At 35.3% G+C, this 19,295-nt stretch overlaps 1 non-coding gene across 1 annotated transcript; it reads left to right on the top strand.

Moving 5' to 3' along the window:
- Window positions 1-16,957: 16,957 nt before the first annotated feature.
- Window positions 16,958-17,060, top strand: LOC111905309 (U6 spliceosomal RNA). Its single transcript, XR_002854817.1, has one exon. It is a non-coding gene; the product is annotated as a U6 spliceosomal RNA (small nuclear RNA).
- Window positions 17,061-19,295: the final 2,235 nt, after the last annotated feature.

The raw sequence follows: 19,295 nt of genomic DNA on the forward strand, positions 1-19,295 counted from the left end.
TTCTTGGTGCTTTTTGGTGATCTTTGAAGAAGAAGGAAGCCCTTTGTGTGATAGTTTACTTGGCAAGCATCATCTACTTCAGCTAGCACATCTCCTGGACCTTAGTGAGTGTCTAAGATCCAACCTTTTCCTTGCTAAGTTGTTAGATCTCTTGATTTTGTCCCTTTTCTTCATGTCTTGATGGATTTGAGTGGTGAGATCTCATAAAGTTTGCAACTTTATGAATCTTTTGGTCACTTAGAGTATTTGGTGCCTTGAATCTAATTTATAAGTGAGCTTTGGTTTCATGCATGGAATCTTGGTCATAAACCATTAGTTTTCACCTAATAAGAGTCCAAGACATGCATTGGACATGCATGTCTGAAAAGCATGGATTTTTATGATACTTTTGGTACTAGAAACCCTTCTGGAATCGTGGGTCATGAGATATTCATGATTTAGTGCTTAATGATTAAGTCATGATGTGTTCCCTTCCCCTTGGACCTAGGGTGAGATCTCTACCTCTTGGAAGGTCTTAAGTGATAAAGTTGGAAACTTTATCCATTTAAACAATGGAATGGACTAGATATGAGCTTTAGAGCTCTTAGAATCAAAGAAAATGGCTTAACCAATTAAGTTGTTTGGAACCTAGTGCCCACGTCATAGCCTTAGGTCGCCATGACGTGGCGACTAGGCTAGAGTCGCCTATTTTGTCGCTTTGCTTCCACAATGTGGCCAGGGATGACCACAGCGTGGCAACCAGTTGGAGTTGAATTTCACTTTGACTTTTAACCGTTGACCATTGACTTTAACCAAGTTTGACTTTAGGTCATTTGGAATATTTGAACAGTAGATTTAGGCTTGGTCCCTATGTGTTGTACATGTGACCCGTAGAGCCGTTAGTTGGAGCAGTTTTTAATTCAACTATCTTCCTGACATTGAGGTGAGTTTTCCTCACTGTACTTATAGGTTGAAGGCACCAAGGTTGGCCCACTGGATTATATATCATAGTAAATTGGATTGATGTTATGTTGGTTATATGTTAAATTTGTATATATGTATGTTTATTGGGTATATATTAGACTGGTAGATCTGTGTAACACCCGATGTCAGATATTTTCATTCCACCCCTTAATATTTTAAATTTTTGCAAATAAGGCCTTTATGTTGGGCGTACAAGGTTTGTATGTCAGACGTAGGTCAGCACATGAGGCATGTCAAAGGTAGAGTATGTTGGGTGTACACATGATTACACCAGCGTACTTGTGCAGCCCTTTAACCCTAAAAATTAGTGTTGTGTCCCCTATTTAAATATCTTAATTCCCTTTGGACCTTCTTATGACCAACCTCCATTCCTCTAAACCCTAAAATCGAAACCATGACCTTTAAGAGTGAGATTTGAAGCTTTTGGAGTGATTTTGAGTGTTCTTGGTAGAGAAGGAAGATCATACAAGAAGTGGTGGTACATTCAAGCTCTTGGATCCAGAGTCTACATCTCTTTGTTCATCTTTTGAATGTATAAAGTTCATACCTTGGAGCTTGTTTTTCTAGATCTTGTTTAAGCTTAGATTTATGTTCATTTTGTCCTAAAACCTTGATCTTTGTGAGTATGGAATACTCCACAACATATAAGATGTACTTTCAGACGTTTCAGGGTGCATAATGTCATAAAAATGCAAGCTTGATCCTTTCCTTTCCCCCATGCATGAGTTATGGAGTTTTTGGTGATGTTGGAAGTTAGGGTTTTGGGATTTAACTCTCTTTAGCCATGCAAAGGCATAAAGTTAGAGACTTAATGGATTATGATACCTTTTAGAGTCAGATATGAGGATTGGGTAAAGTGTCTTAACGATTAAGACCTACAAAATTAAGTTTTGAGATGAGCCACGTACGTCGAGCGTTATTTTGGCTATGCCCAGTGTAGCCAGTTGAGAAGCCGTTCCCTTCCTGCCTTGCACTCTACGCCCAACATAGAGTTGAGTACACTGCGTGTAATGATCAAAGTGTTGACCTTTGACTTTGGTTGACTTTTTGACCAATTATGCCTTAGGTGGATTTGAGAGGGTTTTTGGGCTTAGAAGGGGTGAAATGGTCTTTTTCTCTAAACATGGATTAGAATTGGATTGGGACTAGTGAAGTATGGAAAATTACCTTAATCATTAATTAGGGTTAATTGGTGTAATTAATAGACAGAGTCTAGTTCCGGCAGTTCGGGTGTGAGTGTATTAGTCATCTACGCAAGGTAAGTGTTTTCACTATACTTACCTATGAGGTAGAGCATATATGTGTAGACCAGTTGGGTCTATTAGTTTTTATTGTGGTATGTTTGTTATTGTGTATACTGAGACTTCATGTAGCCTCCAAGATTGTTGATAATTTACAAGGTGTGTTGTTTGCCCATTGAGACTTCGGGTAGTCTCCAGGGTTGCTGATAACCCATGACTGTTTATTTGTGTTGTATTGTATATGATACTTTGGGGAACTCGCTAAGCTTCGTGCTTACATTCGTTAATTAAATGTTTTTTCAGGTACTTCTTATGATCGCGGGAAGTCGAAGGCTTGATTGTACATATTCGCCTGCAGATCTATTTCCGGATATTTTGGGACACTCTAATATTTTGATGAGGATTTGTATTTGACACTTGTGATTTTCTTGGGATGGTTTTTATCAACAATGTTTCATGTGAATTTTAAAATGAAAATTTTTGTTTGAAAATTTGGATGTTAGAAATGATGGGTTTTATACAAACAATCCTATGTGTGCATGCAACCCTAGATTTGGATCTATGTTTTCTCTATTAGATACACAACTTTATGAACACAAGAAGAACCCTAGCATAAATCTAGGTATTTTGAAATTTATATAATAGAAGGGATTACATACCTCTTGTTGTTATATTGTAATAACAACACAAATCTTCAATCTCTTGTCTTGGAAAGCAAGTACCACAAGTGTAGTACCTCTAATGGCTCACAAACACCACAAGCAAATGGAGAGGAAAGAGAGAGAAAGAGGGGAGAGGCTGGAAATCGGCTCTAGGTCTTCTAGGGATCAAGTGGCCGATTTCCCTTAGCCAAGGGGTTTTTATATAGGGTAGAGATTAGGGTTTCAGTCTTTATCCTTATCTAGTTGCTTGCCCACCAAGCAATCCATAAGATAAGTCTAGAAACCTTATCCTTGGACGAATTCTCTGGTCTTATCCCCTTGAATTCGTCCACCCCTTCCTTGGGGCAACCAATACCCTAATTTGTAACTATCACATAATTGCAATTCAGCCCCTCTAGTTTAATTAATTACATTTGATCACAAAATTAATTCTTAATTAATTATTGACCAATATTAATTAAACAAGTATGATTTCTCATTTAATATATTATTCTTATAATATATTAATAAATCATAATAACCTCTTTCTCTATCATTTCTCCAATCAAGTTGCTTTGGTGAAGGCAACCCAAAAGGACCATGCACAACCAGGTCAAGTACTTACCAAATATGGTTACGGGCTTAGACACTAATCCAACAGTCTCCCACTTGGATAAGTCTAGTAACCACAAATGTAAGTATAACTCGATTAGCAATCGTATCTCTCAAAGACGCTGTCAAACTTTGATCTTATCAGTAACCTGTCTTTTAGATAAGGGATCGTACAATCCTCTGTTTTAGATATCGTGCGGACAATCTTATGGAACATAGTCATACTTATTGTCCAGCAGCTTGTTTCTCGATCTCAGATTCATTTGACATAGAACTTAATTGAACACATCAATTCAGTCCTGACCGGGCCCGACAAATAAGTCAAATCAAATCATCGAGGGGCCCTGATATCGCTTTTACCCTCTTAGGATAAAAGAAACAGATAAACTTCGACTTATATGCATTTACTACTCACTAATCAAATTATACACAACAATGCGTTTTATGACATCAATTTATTGATGCGGTTTCGCATTATCAATGCACAATCAATTAGCAAATAATAAACCATATATCTCGGTTTTAAGACCGTATGATATTATTGTCCTATGATCACTCATGATAAATTCCATGAAGTGATTCCAGCAAGCGCGGGTTTATTCCAATGATCAAAACTAATTCATAAGCACTCATGAACGTTGTAACATACATTTGTTATGTCTAATACCTTTCAGACAATCTACACACCAATTCATGACAGTCTTCATTCATACCTACTTCCAACATATGAATGACTGTGGACCATTTGAATAATTTGATTATTCTTAATTAACTTAATTATTCAGGAAGTCAAAACATACAAAGCAAAATAATAGTCAACCAATCAACATAAGACAACAACTGTACTAATAAATAACACTCCTTTATTTAATCATCAAATGTCAATTACAATTATCTATTACACATTTCTAAACTATCTAATCCAAACTAACATCGTCCTTCAGCCCAATGCTCCTAGTGTGCAGCAAATGCTTAACCCTACTTAGTCCCTTCGTAAGCGGATCTGTTGGGTTATCCTCTGATGATATCCCCTTAACTACGAGGAGTCCTTCTTCTACCCGATGTCTAATAAAGTGATATTTTCTGTCGATATGTCGAGATCTACCATGATCCCTCGGTTAACTGGTCAAAGCAACCACTCCTTTTTTATCATAGAAAATTTCCATAGGCTCCTTTATGGCAAGTGCAACTCCAAGGTCTCCAATGAAGTTCTTCAACCATATTGCCTCCTTTGACGCTTCGCTCGCTATAATGTACTCTGATTCGCACGTTGAATCAGCTACGGTTTCTTGCTTGGAACTTTTCCAAGTCACTGCTCCTCCATTAAGGGTAAAGACCCAACCCGGCTGTGAACGGTAGTTGTCCCTGTCGGTCTGGAAACTGGTGTCACTATACCCTCGCACCTTTAAGTCATCACTCCCTCCGAGAACTAGAAACCATTCCTTGGTCCTCCGAAGGTACTTAAGGATATTCTTGACTGCGGTCCAATGTGCTCTGCCAGGGTTCCCTTGATAGCTACTGACCATGCTCAAAGCCAAGTCCACATCAGGGCGAGTACAAGTCATAGTATACATGATTGAGCCAACTGCAAAAGCATAAGGTACTCGGCTCATCTCTGCTATCTCGGCTTCGGTACTCGGACTTTGAGTCTTACTCAACTTGGCATTACTTTGGATCCGTAATTCTCCCTTCTTCGAGTTTTCCATACTAAAACGTTTTAGTACCTTGTCCAAGTAAGTATTCTGACTAAGTCCTATTAGTCTCTTACTTCGGTCTCTCACTATCCTTATTCCCACAATATAGGAAGCCTCTTCGAGGTCCTTCATAGCGAAGCACTTCCCGAGCCAGGACTTAACTTCCTGCAGTGTCGGGATGTCGTTTCCTATGAGTAATATGTCATCGACATATAATACGAGAAAGCTAAATATACTCCCATTGGCTTTGACATACACACATGATTCATCTTCGCTTCGTACAAATCAAACTCTTTGACTTTCTCATCAAAGCAAAGATTCCATCTGGGAGATGCTTGTTTAAGTCCATAAATGGACTTTTCAAGCTTGCACACTCTATTGGGATGCTTCACATTGACAAAACCCTCTGGCTGAGGCATGTGAACATCCTCAGCCAACTTCCCATTAACGAAAGTGGTTTTGACATCCATTTTCCATATTTCATAATCATGAAATGCAACAATGGCTAGCATCACCCTAATAGAATTAATTTTAGCAACTGGTGAGAAGGTCTCATCATAGTCAACTCTGGGAGTTTGAGTAAAGCCCTTCGCAACCAATCGCGCCTTATACGTGTGCACATTCCCATCCATGTCCGTCTTCTTCTTGAAGATCCACTTGCACCCAACCGTCTTACGTCCGGGCACATTATCAACCAAATTCCAAACTTGGTTGTCATACATGGACTGAATCTCATTGTCCATCGCCTCTTTCCATTTCGCAGACTCCGGGCCTGCCATGGCTTCCTTATAGCTGTTAGGTTCATCTAGATTTACTAGTGTACTATCACTAATATATGTGTCCCCTTCGGTAGTAATATGAAAACCATACAACTGGGGTTGAACTCTAACTCTTCCGGAATGTCTAAGAGGTAAGGATTCGTCAATCGGTTCAAATGGAGTTTCCTCCTCGGGTTGAGCGCCAGCGTTAGAGGTTCCTTCATCGCTCGACTCTTGAATCTCTTCAAGATCGATTTGCATCCCACTGTCTCCTTGTCTTATGATTTCTCGCTCTCGGAAAACCCCTCTCCTCGCAACGAAGACAACATTGTCACTCGGTCTATAAAAGAGATATCCAAAGGATTTCTACGGGTAGCCGATGAAAATACATCGCTCACTACGAGGTTCGAGCTTGTCGTGAGTCTCTCATCTTACGAAAGCCTCACAACCCCAAATCTTGATATGTGCCAACGAGGGAGCTTTCCCTGTCCACATCTCGTGGGGTGTTTTGGTAACCTTCTTTGTAGGGACTAAGTTAAGGATATGGGCGGCAATCTTTAAGGCATACCCCCAGAATGAGATAGGTAGTGAAGCACGACTCATCATGGAACGAACCATGTCCAACAAGGTTCGATTATGCCTCTCAGCCACACCATTCAACTGCGGTGTCCTAGGCGGCATCAATTACGAAACTATTTCGCATTCCTTGAGATAGTCGTGAAATTCAAGACTTAGGTACTCTCCTCCTCGATCGGATCGAAGAATCTTGATTTTATTGCCCAATTGATTCTCCACTTCTTGTTTAAACTCTTTGAACTTTTCAAAGGTTTCTGACTTGTGCTTGATTAAGTAAATATACCCATATCTACTATAATCATCGGTGAAAGTCACATAGAAGCGGTCCGTGTCCCTTGTGGTGGATCTAAAGGGCCCACACACATTGGTGTGTATGAGATCCAATAATCCCTCACCTCTTTCACAAGTGCCAGTGAAGGGTGACTTGGTCATCTTTCCAAGTAAACAAGACTCGCACACGTCATCGTCCCTAAGGTCGAATGACTCCAACACTCCATCCTTTTGGAGTTGGGCTATGTGTTTCTTGTTAACATGTCCAAGACGACAATGCCACAAGCATGCTCTATCCAAACTATTGGAAGAATCCACACACAATACATCATATCCTAAGTTGTCTACAACCATAACAGTTTCATAAATTTCATTACAAGGCAATGCTTCAAAATATAAAACGCCATTTAGATAAGCATAAATTGAACCTTTCTCATTATTAAACAAATATCTAAATCCTTGTCTAAACAAACCATGAAATGAAATGATGTTTCTTGCCATGTCTGGAGAATAGCAACAATTATTTAAATCTAAACCTAATCCATTACTAAGCGCTAAAGAATACACTCCAATCTTGGTGACAGGCGACGATCTTCTGTTCCCCATGACTAGATTTATTCTTCCACGCTCCACATCTCTATCTCTTCTTAGTCCCTGCAAATCAGAACATATGTGAAAACCATATCCTATATCAAGAACCCAAGAAATAGTATGTGATGAATCATTAGATTTAATTGTGTAAATACCTGCGAAAGATGGCTTGATCTTCCCATCCTTGATGGCTTGCAGATATTCCAGGCAACTTCTCTTCCAGTGTCCTATTTTGTGGCAGTGGTGACACTCTGCCTCCTTAGGGTTTGAGTTGGGCTTAGCAGGACCAACTTTGGTTCCACTAGAAGAGGTACCATCTTGGGGCTTTCCCTTGTGGTGGCTCCTTGAAGGAGCCTTCCTCTTCTTACCCTTCCCTTGCCCGATGGCCAAAACAGGAGCAGCGGGTGGAGTGGGAGTTGATGCAACAGACTTGTCCTTGAGGTTGCTCTCAGCAGTCCTTAGGATCCCTTGGAGTTTGCTTAGGGTGACTTCTTCTTTGTTCATGTGGTAGGTCATCCTAAATTGGTTGTAGCACGAGGGCAAGGAGTGGAGAATAATGTCGATGGCTAAATCTTCCCCAAAGTTAACATTTAACTTGCGAAGACGATTAACATACCTTTTCATCTTTTGCAAATGCGAGGTTAGGGACTCTCCACTCCCCATCTTAGCAGTGATCATGTTGGTGATGATCTCGTAGCGCTCTTGCCTTGCGCTTTGGTGGTATCTCTCCAGCAAATCTTGGTGCATTTCATAGGGATACATGTCCTCATAGGACTTTTGGAGTTCAAGATTCATAGTGGCCAGCATAATGCAATGGACTTTCGTTGCATCATGCTCATGGGCCTCAAAGACGGCCATTTCTTCGGGAGTAGCGATTTCCGGATTGATCTTTTCAAGCTTCTCGTCGAGGACATATTCTTTGTCCTCGTAGCGAGCAATCATGCGATTGTATCTTATCCATTCGTTGAAATTCGATCCGTCGAATGTCACCTTTTGACATAGGCTCATTAGCAAGAATGAACCAACAACAGCGTTGTTGGCGTTTACGTTAGACATCTGCAAATAGAAAGGAACAAAGTTTGATTAGAATTGAATCCCTAATTAAACACCCAAAATGAGAAATTAGGGCTAGGATCCAACAACATTATTTACATATTAGAAAATGGATGTCGTAATCCAACATGTAAACAATTTGGAGGTAAGTGAATGACGATTCACTAATTCTTCATCATGAAAACATAAAGGCTTAGGTTTTAAATGTTTTGAGAATTCCTAGATTTCATTTTGAGATTCATTGAACTTTTCAATGACATGTTTAAATCTTGATATGCCCCTCTCGTTTGTGACTGGGAAGCCAAGGATCACAAAGCGGGTGTGAATAACCATGCAAATGTACATGGTGCCCTCATTGTTACAGTCACCTATTCGATGTGCCGGTTAACCACACACGCTCCATCGAACTATGACAAACAATGAGTCACCCTTTTCCACCTTTGCTTAGAACCAATTAATGTGCGGGTTAACCACACACGTCCCACTAACTTCTTAGCAAGGGTGCAAAGTGTAATTTCATGGGATTGCATCAATTCACTTTTGCCTAAAGTAACTAGAATTAGGAATTTTGAAAAAGCGTTTAGCTACTTTATATAGTTTCATTATACTTATTAATGAAGAGAGGATTTCCCTATCTTACCCGTTCAGCTAACGACCCTCCACTAATCAAGGAAGCGGTGGGTAAGAGTGAATACCCATTAAACGACCATTTTATAGGCCATAACCTTATACCCCCTTTATAGATCGGCTTCGTGAATGAGGCCTACTAACGGTAAGACTAACATTTTAGTTTTATATATATATATATATATATATATATATATATATATATTGTAATAATATAATAGTATAGGGTGTATTTTAAACATTTTTAAAATACTAGGGTTTTAATTTCAGTTCAAAATTTTCGAAATTTATAACCTTTAAATTAAAATTTTAAATATTAAAACTCTTGATTTAATAATTATCTAAATTAAACAATTAATTTGAATTACTAAATCATAAAGGATTATCTTAAATTAAACAATTAATTTTATCCCAATCGATTAAATCCCTATAGATTTCGAAAATCATGGGATGGGATAATTCAAAATCTTTAATTACCATATTTAACCATTAAAGGATAATTACAAGATATGAGATTATTCAAATCCCTAAAATTTAGGATCTTATCTTGGGGAGGATGCAAATCTCGAAAATCCTAGGGTTTGCAAACCCTAGAATTCGAAATCTTGGGTAAAAAGGAAAGGGTTTGAAAATCCTTATCAAAAAATTCAAAAACTAGGGTTCAAGAACCCTAATTTCGAAATCCTTGCCTCCCAGGGTTTATTGGACATAAACCCTAAAGTGTCAAATTCATACAATTGTATAATTCTAATTGAAAACAATTTAACCATAGGCTATGATACCACTGATGGGTTTTATACAAACAATCCTATGTGTGCATGAAACCCTAGATTTGGATCTATGTTTTCTCTATCAGATACATAACTTTATGAACACAAGAAGAACCCTAGCATGCATCTAGGTATTTCGAAATTTATATACTAGAAAGGATTACATACCTCTTGTTGTTATATTGTAATAACATCACAAATCTTCAATCTCTTGTCTTGGAAAGCAAGTACCACAAATGTAGTACCTCTAACGGCTCACAAACACCACAAGCAAATGGAGAGGCAAGAGAGAGAGAGAGAGAGAGAGGGGAGAGGCTGGAAATCGGCTCTAGGTCTTCTAGGGATCAAGTGGCCGATTTCCTTTAGCTAAGGGGTCTTTATATAGTGTAGAGATTAGGGTTTCAGTCTTTATCCTTATCTAATTGCTTGCCCACCAAGCAATCCATAAGATAAGTCCAGAACCCTTATCCTTGGATGAATTATAGGGCCTTATCCCCTTGAATTCGTCCACCCCTTCCTTGGGGCAACCAATGCCCTAATTTGCAACTATCACATAATTACAATTCAGCTCCTCTAGTTTAATTAATTACATTTGATCACAAAATTAATTCTTAATTAATTATTGACCAATATTAATTAAACAAATATGATTTCTCCTTTAATATATTATTATTATAATATATTAATAAATCATAATAGCCTCTTTCTTTATCATTTCTCCAATCAAGTTGCTTTGGTGAAGACAACCCAAAAGGACCATGCACAACCGGGTCAAGTACTTACCAAATATGGTTATGGGCTTAGACACTAATCCAACAAGAAATTGGTATCAGGCCCCTGGTTTGAAGGATTTGGATGAACACTTGTGGGATTCCAAACTCAAACTAAGGATCTGAGAGTGTATAAAAACTTTTCAAAAAAGAAACAAAGAATTTCAAAGGATAAAATTGGATGAAGCAGTGTGTACTATCAGCCAGAGCTCGAGCGGTGATTTTCACAAAATATCTCTACTCATTTTATGTGTTGTGTTGAGTTGTTATCTTATGAGTTAATAGAACTGCATGCTAGTTTATATGCTAAGGATCCCTCAGGAAGTGTGTGTTGGGGTTGCCTGATTTATGATGCCTTTAGCAGTATGTGGTTGTGGACGGTATGTGGTAGGTTGGGGAACTCACTAAGCTTCGTGCTTATAATTTTCAGTTTTGCTTTTAGGTACTTCCGGTAGCAAAGGGAAGAGCTCGGGGTGATCGCATGGCACACACCATAATTAGTCAGCCTAGGATGTTTTACTCTGATATTAAGAATATGTTTGATTTAACACTCTGATTTTATGTTGTGAAATATGTTATGGATTGATGAATGTGGTTTAAGTAACGTTTTATAAAGGAAATTTTTAGTCATGATTTTTGGGTCGTTACACCATTACTCCACAAAAGTGGTGAACCTACTGTTGTTTTCGGTCTCCTCTTAGGTGTATATGCCCACACCCTTCTTTTTACCGTTGACACATCCTCTTGTTACCGCTCATAACTTTCCTCGCTCATTTCCCTCTCTTATTGCTTTACAAAAATCACTATACACATCATTTTCTTGTCACCTCTTTCTTGAATCATACATCACCAATAACCAACTATGTTTACGAGATTAATTTTCTTGTTGGAATTTAAGTTTAATTGGTCGGGGCTTTGAATTTGAGATTTAATCAATTTTTAGGTTTGAATATGAGTAAGAATAATGAGCACGTGCATAAATCTTTCATCTTTTGGCATGAATTTTGGTCGTAATTCCATTTAAGATCAAACTCTAACTTCACATTGAAATTCCACCCTAACTTCTATTTAGGATCGTTCATATTCGAATCGGTATACAAATTACTATGCAATTTTGAAGAATTCACTGTATAATTATGTATCCATGTATGTATGATGTTTTCACAAAACCCTTAACTTGTATCCATAATTTTTATAAATTGGTATTCAAAAGTAGCAAGATATCTACATATATAATATGCTATACATCATTAAGAACACATCCATATGGAGTTGACATTAACAAGATTGAAAATTGTCCCTTAATATGTCGTATATTTTACTTATTAATGCCCACCGGATCAATAAAATTTCATTTTATACACAAATACAAATATAGGTATGCAATCAAATAACTTCTTTTAGTTTTTATCCAATAATTACTCCATTATTCACCTACAAAAATCAGTAAAACTTGGATTAAATGGTAGGTTTTTTAGGGTAACATGCCACTGTTCAAATGTTGATGAATTCATAATTCTGTGAGAAGAAACCGATATAAATAATGGGCATCCAAGAAAACAAAATTCCACCAAGACTAAAATACCAAATTATCATGCTTACAAATTACAATTACCAAAAAACCAAGAAGCTTAATATGGAAGTACAATTATCATCCTCAAGAAAAGCAAAAATCCACCAAAATCGAAAGTATTATTCTCATGATGTTTCTGAATACAAAAACAAAAAAGATAAAATCTCACCTTACAATCCTGCTGATGAATTTGATGAAAAATCAGGTACATAAAAATAATAAATAAATAGTGAACGAGATGCTATCTAATTCGTCCACACCGACAGATGAAGAGCTGCTTATCCGTTTATATTGCGGAGGTGAGGAAGAACGATCCTCCCTTCGGGGACATCCGATAAAATTGGAACGATACAGAATGACACGCACAAATCAAGCTTTTTTCCCCTCTTCGCCGGAACCCTAATTTTGTCTGCTGATGGCCGGCAGTCTGTCGATGTGGCGAGGAATTTTCGTGGAGTCAAACCTATGTGGAATCTATGTCTTTCTTTGTTATATATATGTGATTTGTTTCTACTCTCTACACTTAAATTACAGCAGAAAGGATTTTTGACATTGTGTTTGAATATGAACAGTTGTTTTCATCTTTAGTTTCTCTGTTCACTTATCTCTGCACATTGTAGCTACATGTTAAAGGGCTTATTTAGAATTCAATCTATTAACTAGATCTAAGTTAAAATGATCGACTTTGTAAACTTTAAATTGTTAAACAGTCTTGTGAGTTGATTGAACGATGATTCTGCTCCATTTCTTTGCCAAAATGATTACAGCAAATCATGATGTTTTGAATGAACTCTGACCAGAAAAAGCTTGATTTTTAGCAACGTTTATGATGCTTATATCATATTTTCCTGTTTTATCATATGCTTAGACTACTGATGTTTATATGAAAGCATCATACTTTTGGTTTATCCCAAACAAGACAGAGCAGGTTGTGTTTATAAATGCATTGATTGATTGTTTGAAATGAATTAAAGATGATTATATGTATATGAAGCTTTTCATAATTGGGTTTTTCGCTTACTAGTTAACGGTGGAGTTTTAAACAATATATATATGATAAGTGGTAAACTTTTTCCAAGTATTTTTCTCATTGTGGTAAAATTTCAGGTTTATTGGTCCTGATAATGTGGACCAATGTCGTGAATTTAAAGTATAAAAGCATAAAGCATATTCCTAACTTTCAATTTACTTCAAAATGTTCAAATTTGGTAAAACAAGTTGCAAAATTAATTTCAAGGTTAAATATGTTCAAAATTATTTTCTACACATAATAACAACAAAGCTATATATTTTACACATAATGGTAACCTTACTTACATTTTACCAATAATATGGGTAATGTACTTTATTTGTTATGTGTTGCTATTATTTGTATATAAAGCAATTATGGTGTACATTGCTATTTATGTAAATACATTGCTATTATGGGTGGAAAAATATAAACACACTGCTATTGTGGGTAAAAGATAAAGTAAATTTAGCGAAAATGATACAGAAGCATTAGAGTCACTTCTGATGTTTTTTATTCATTTAAACAATTTCAACCAAAGGGTTTTAGCCAGTTGTATCAACTATTAGGTGTTGTCTTCCCATAGAGGGTTCAAGTCCTGTCTCAGACATAAGTGGAATTATGAGCGGTTTAAGAGTAGACGAGATTTGTCGTTGTTAAAAAAAACAATTTCAATTTTTTTTCAAACTAAACCCAATCTCCCTGTTTGTAGGTTGAAAGTCAATGATCGATCATATTTTTTTATTCACTCTATCCCACTTTTACCATTTATTTATAACAGTTTTTTTACTACCAAAACAGAACTTTTTGACTGTTTTTGATTGTTAAAAGCTGCATTTTTTATTTTGAGTGTAAAAGACAACAATTTTTTAATTTATCTGAGTTATATACATTTATCTTGTGGAAATTGGAATTTATATCTGATATTGATATTAATAGACATTGGTGATTACCATAAAGGAAAAAGGTACACATGCAAATAAATTTAAGTGTGACACGTGCAAACAAACTTTTAGGGTTTTATGTACCTAATAGTAGTACTGAAACTGCCCTTCATGTAGGGGCATACAGATGTTGGAACATTAATATTTGGTAAACCAACTATATTCAATTTAATTCCATTTATTGGTATTATTTTCAAAACGTTATATTGTATTTAACAAAATATTCTACTATTATATTATATTAATTGGGTAATTTTTTTCTAAATACGATATCTTAATAAGAAAAAATATGTATATGCACACGTATGTGCAATAAACAAAAAAAAAATGAAAATATGTTGATATTTTGTATGCTAAATACAAGAAATAGCAACCTAATTTTATTTATTTGTGTATTTATAGCATACTCAATGTCTTTGGTATCTTCCTATGGGCACCTGAATGATATAACCGACACATGGTATCATAATGTTGTTGTATATTGTTATCATCAACATAAAACACGTGTCAAGAAATATATACTTAACTTTAATATTGTTGTTAGAAATTAGATATCCTCCTATTTTTCTTCCTATACATATTCCTACCCATTTGAAATGATGAAAAGTATATTCATATATTATTAATCTTATCCAAATATAGCACATGTCATTATTTCACATCGGTAGGAATATAAGTAGGAGGATATTTAATTTATCTTGTTGTAAATATTTTTTTTAATATTGTAATTAAACTCCTAGCTTTTTTTTTTTTTTTTGAACCGGCAAATATAATATATAAACTCCTAACTTAATACCAAGTTATCAGGTCTGGAATATTAAATTTTATTCTATTTTATGAAATTAATTATTTCATGTCAAGCACTTTATAGGATTATTAGGCTTATGAAAACGCCTTGTTCCTTTCCAATAGTTTCCTGAGTTTTTTTTTTCTTTTTCTTGAGTTCTGCATGGAGCCATGGAGGGGGTCGCTAATATTTCTAAAAGGTCCAACAAATAATCAATGGGCCTACAACTTAAATCGCAACACAATAACCCATTTCCAAATAGTTTCTTCGGTTTGATTGCAAACGAGAAGGATTGTAGAGCTCTTGCCTTATGAAAATGTGTTGGTGGAATGTAATGTGTAGGTAGCAGAACAATCTGGTTAAGGCTAAACGATTACGATGTAAGTTTCGTATGAATTTTGTGGTTCTTTGTACGAAAGTATTATCATGCCTAATATGATATTTATGCAATTTTATTTAAGGATTGATTCGAATACATTTTGTGATCAATGTTGTTGCATGAAACATGTTTTGGACTTGTTATTTACTTTGTGAATGCTTAGGATGACTTGTCTAGTGGGAAAAAAATGGGGTTTTTGATAGCCGGAACATGATGAGTTTATTGTAACAAAGAGGGATAAGATTTGACATTTTACTCATTTTATTGGATTTATAATTGCTTAGCATAACAAGCCGGTTTGTGCCAAGAGGGGAGGGGAAACATACCATTGGGTTTTTATCTGGATATCTAAAAAATTCACCTAAGTTGTGCCATCAGATGAATATACCACCGCAATAAAGTACTTTTAACTAGAATTGCATGATACGACTCTTTTATTAGGTAGAGATCTACATGCATGAGAACCGCAAACTCATTAGGCCCTCCGATTACCAAATTATAACTTTACATATATGCAACCCAAGAAACGACAAAATAAGTGAAGAAATAGCAAACGATGAAATTAACATTTTGAACAAATTTTATCCCAATAGAAACTATTTAAGGAGTAATTAGTTATGTATTAATCATATTAACTTTTTTTTTGTTATAATATTCTTGGTATTTATGAATTTTGTTATGATATTAGTCATTTAATTTTTTAAAATTCAACGGATTAGCAATTTAGAGTCCTCGCCTAGGCGATTAATCAATTAACCCCAACCTATCTACTAGCTAACGTTGAACGTTTTTTACGACATTGGTTAAGACAATATTAGGAATTTGATTTGATATTGGGAGTTTTGATTATCTATATTTGAAAATCATTGTATTTCAAGTTGGTATCAGATATGCATTTAAGTAGATTAAGTGTTTGCATCTAATCTTAGACGAGATCAACATGGTCAATCTATACCGCATCTTGCTCATGGAGCATGGTAACGGAATCATGATGAGCTTGATTCTAGCATAGGGCACCGATGGACTACTTCCCCATGAGAAGTATGATGTTGAGGTAAAGGTTTATAGTTATGATGACGACCTTGAACCAATGACATCCCTCGGTCTTCTTGAGCAAGATCTAGAGGAGGATCTTTAGGAGTTGTCATACTCTAGTCCTATAGCTACATCACAACTACCCCCAATGTTTTGAAGAGGACACAATGGAGCGTGAATATGAAACTTTTAATATGTCGTCCATAGAGTACATCTCGACAAGTCATGGATTTTACTTGGAGAAGTTATATAAATCGCAAAACCCACCAAAATATAAATCAATAACAAGGATGCGATCACTTTTGAACATTATTAGCCTGAAAAAAAACGATAAAAAAAAACCACCAATTTAGAAAGTCGTTCTCATGTCGTTTATAAATACATTATACATAGACCAAAATGGAAGAAAAAGAATAAATCGTACCTTACAATCTTGCTGAGGAATATGATGAAAAATTAAGTAAATGCCAGCATTTTACACAATAATAATATATAAATAATAAACAGTGAATTGTAAATAATAATAATAATAATAATAATAATAATAATAAATAGATAGTGAATTAGTTCATGTAATGTAACGAGATTCTATTCAACTCGTCCCATATTGACCAGATAAAGGAATGTTTTTCCGGTTATATGGCGGATGTGAGGAAGAACAATCATCCCTTCGGGGACATCCGATAAAATTGGAACAATACAGGGAAGATTAGCATGACCCCTGCGCATGGATGACACGCACAAATCGAGAAATGGTCCAAATTTTTTTTGCTCTTCTTCGTCGGAACCCTAATTTTCTTTCGGAGTCGACAGTCAATGCAGCGGGGAATTTTGGTGGAGTTGCCATTGGCGGATTTTCTTTTCCGGAACCCTAATTTTCTTTCGGAGTCGACAATCGATGCAGTGGGGAATTTTAGTGGAGTTGCCATTGGCGGATTTTCATGAGGTATTTGTCAAATCTTTTGTCTTCAAAGCTATGTGGAATCTGTGTCTCTCTTTGTTATATATGTGATTTGTTTCTACGCTCTGCACTTAAATTAGGGCATGTTCCAAATGTTTTATCAGCTAGATTGCTAGTTAAGATTGCCAACTATGTGATTCACAGAATCGGCAAAAATCATTACACCAGAAAGTATTTTTTGACATTGTGCGTGTGTGTTTGAATATGAACAGCTTTTTACATCTTTAGTTTCTCTGTTCATTTGTCTCTACACATTGTACCTGAAAGGGCTTATTTTCAATTCATTCTATTAACTAGACCTTCTTAACTTAAGATGATCAACTTTGTGATCTTTAAATTGTTAAATGGTCTTGTGAGGTGATTGAACTATGATTCAACTCCATTTGTTTGCCATAGTCGTCAGCAAATCATCATGTTTTGAATGATCTCTGACTAAACAAAAAAGCTCGATTCTTAGCAATGTTTATTATAAATGCATTGATTATTTGAAATGAACATAATGCATCTAAATGTGTAATGGTTGCTATTGATTATATGTATATAAACCTTGTTATAATTATGGTCATTTGTTTTTTGCTCTACCAGTTCATGGTAGAGTTTTAACTTTCAATTTAATTCAAAATGTTCAAATTTGTAGTTTTAATCTTGTTATAAAGCAAAAAGCATATTTTAACTTTCAATTTAGTTCAAAATGGTCAAATTTGGTCAAACAAGTTGCAAAATTAATTTCATGGGTAAATATGTTCCTATTACAACATTTTACTTTAGGAAACCTAGATTTTTCAAAGTAAAACGTTCTAATATGGAAAAAGTAGAAATTCGATTACTATTTTCTCTACTCATAATCGCAACATACTTACATATTTTATTATATAATAGTAACATTTTACTTACATTTTATCAACAATATAAGTATTGTACTTTATTTTATGGGTTAGGAATTGTAAGTACATTGATATTCATATATAAAGATGTGTAACTACTTTGCTATTATCAGTAAAAAAATGTAAGTAAGTTGCTATTATGGGTGGAGAACGCTCGACCTTAAAAAGGACAAAGTATTATGCATTTATCTTGTGGAATTTGTATATGATATGATGTGAATAGACATTGACGATGTTTATTCATCAATATGGTTTTAACCACAAACGAAAAAGGTACACATGCAAATAAACTTTAAGAGTGACATGTGTAAACAAACTTTTAAGGTTTTATGTACCTTAGTACTGAAAGTGCCCTTCATGTAGGGGCATCAGATGTTATGACTTTACTCTTTGATTGCTAGTGATGTGGGGTAGGATGTTGCAACATTAATATTTGGTAAAGCAATCGTCTTCAATTTAATTACATTTATTGGTATTGTTTTCAAAACATTATATTGTGTTTAACCAAATATTATACAGTGTATTAATCGGATAAATTTTTCTAAGTATACGCATGTGTAATGTCGTAAGGAAATAAATGAAAGTGTTATACAATAATAAACAGAATAAATGAAATTTGTTGATATTATGTGTGCTCTACTTTATTTGTGTTTTATATCATACTCAAGATCTTTGCTACATTCCTATGGTCAACTTAATGTTGTACGTACACAATATCAATGTAATTTTTTTTCCTTATAATTAAACTCCTAGTTTAAGACCAAATTACGATGTCTAAAACACATATTTCATTTTATTCTGTTTTATGAAATTAATTATTTCACGTCAAGCACTTCATATGGTTATTGAGTCTATGAAAAAGCTTTGTGTGTTTCCAATAGCTTCCAAAAAATATATTTAATTTCTATAGTTTATTTGCAAAATAAATAAATAAATACTACACTAACTCGACGTATATCATCATCTTGGTGGAAACAATCCATTTTTTTCAAGTGACGAAAGATTTTATTAGAGAAAATGAAATCTCCAACAAATAATCAATGAGCTTACAGCCCAAATCACACTATTAAGGAATAAACTTTCAGCCGTTTCTTTTGTTTGATTGCAAACGGGACAAAGTGTAGAGCTAATCGGAACTCCTCTTCGTGCAAGATGAA

Source organism: Lactuca sativa, chromosome 8 (genome assembly GCF_002870075.4).
Source record: "Lactuca sativa cultivar Salinas chromosome 8, Lsat_Salinas_v11, whole genome shotgun sequence".
NCBI classification, from domain to species: Eukaryota; Viridiplantae; Streptophyta; class Magnoliopsida; order Asterales; family Asteraceae; genus Lactuca; species Lactuca sativa.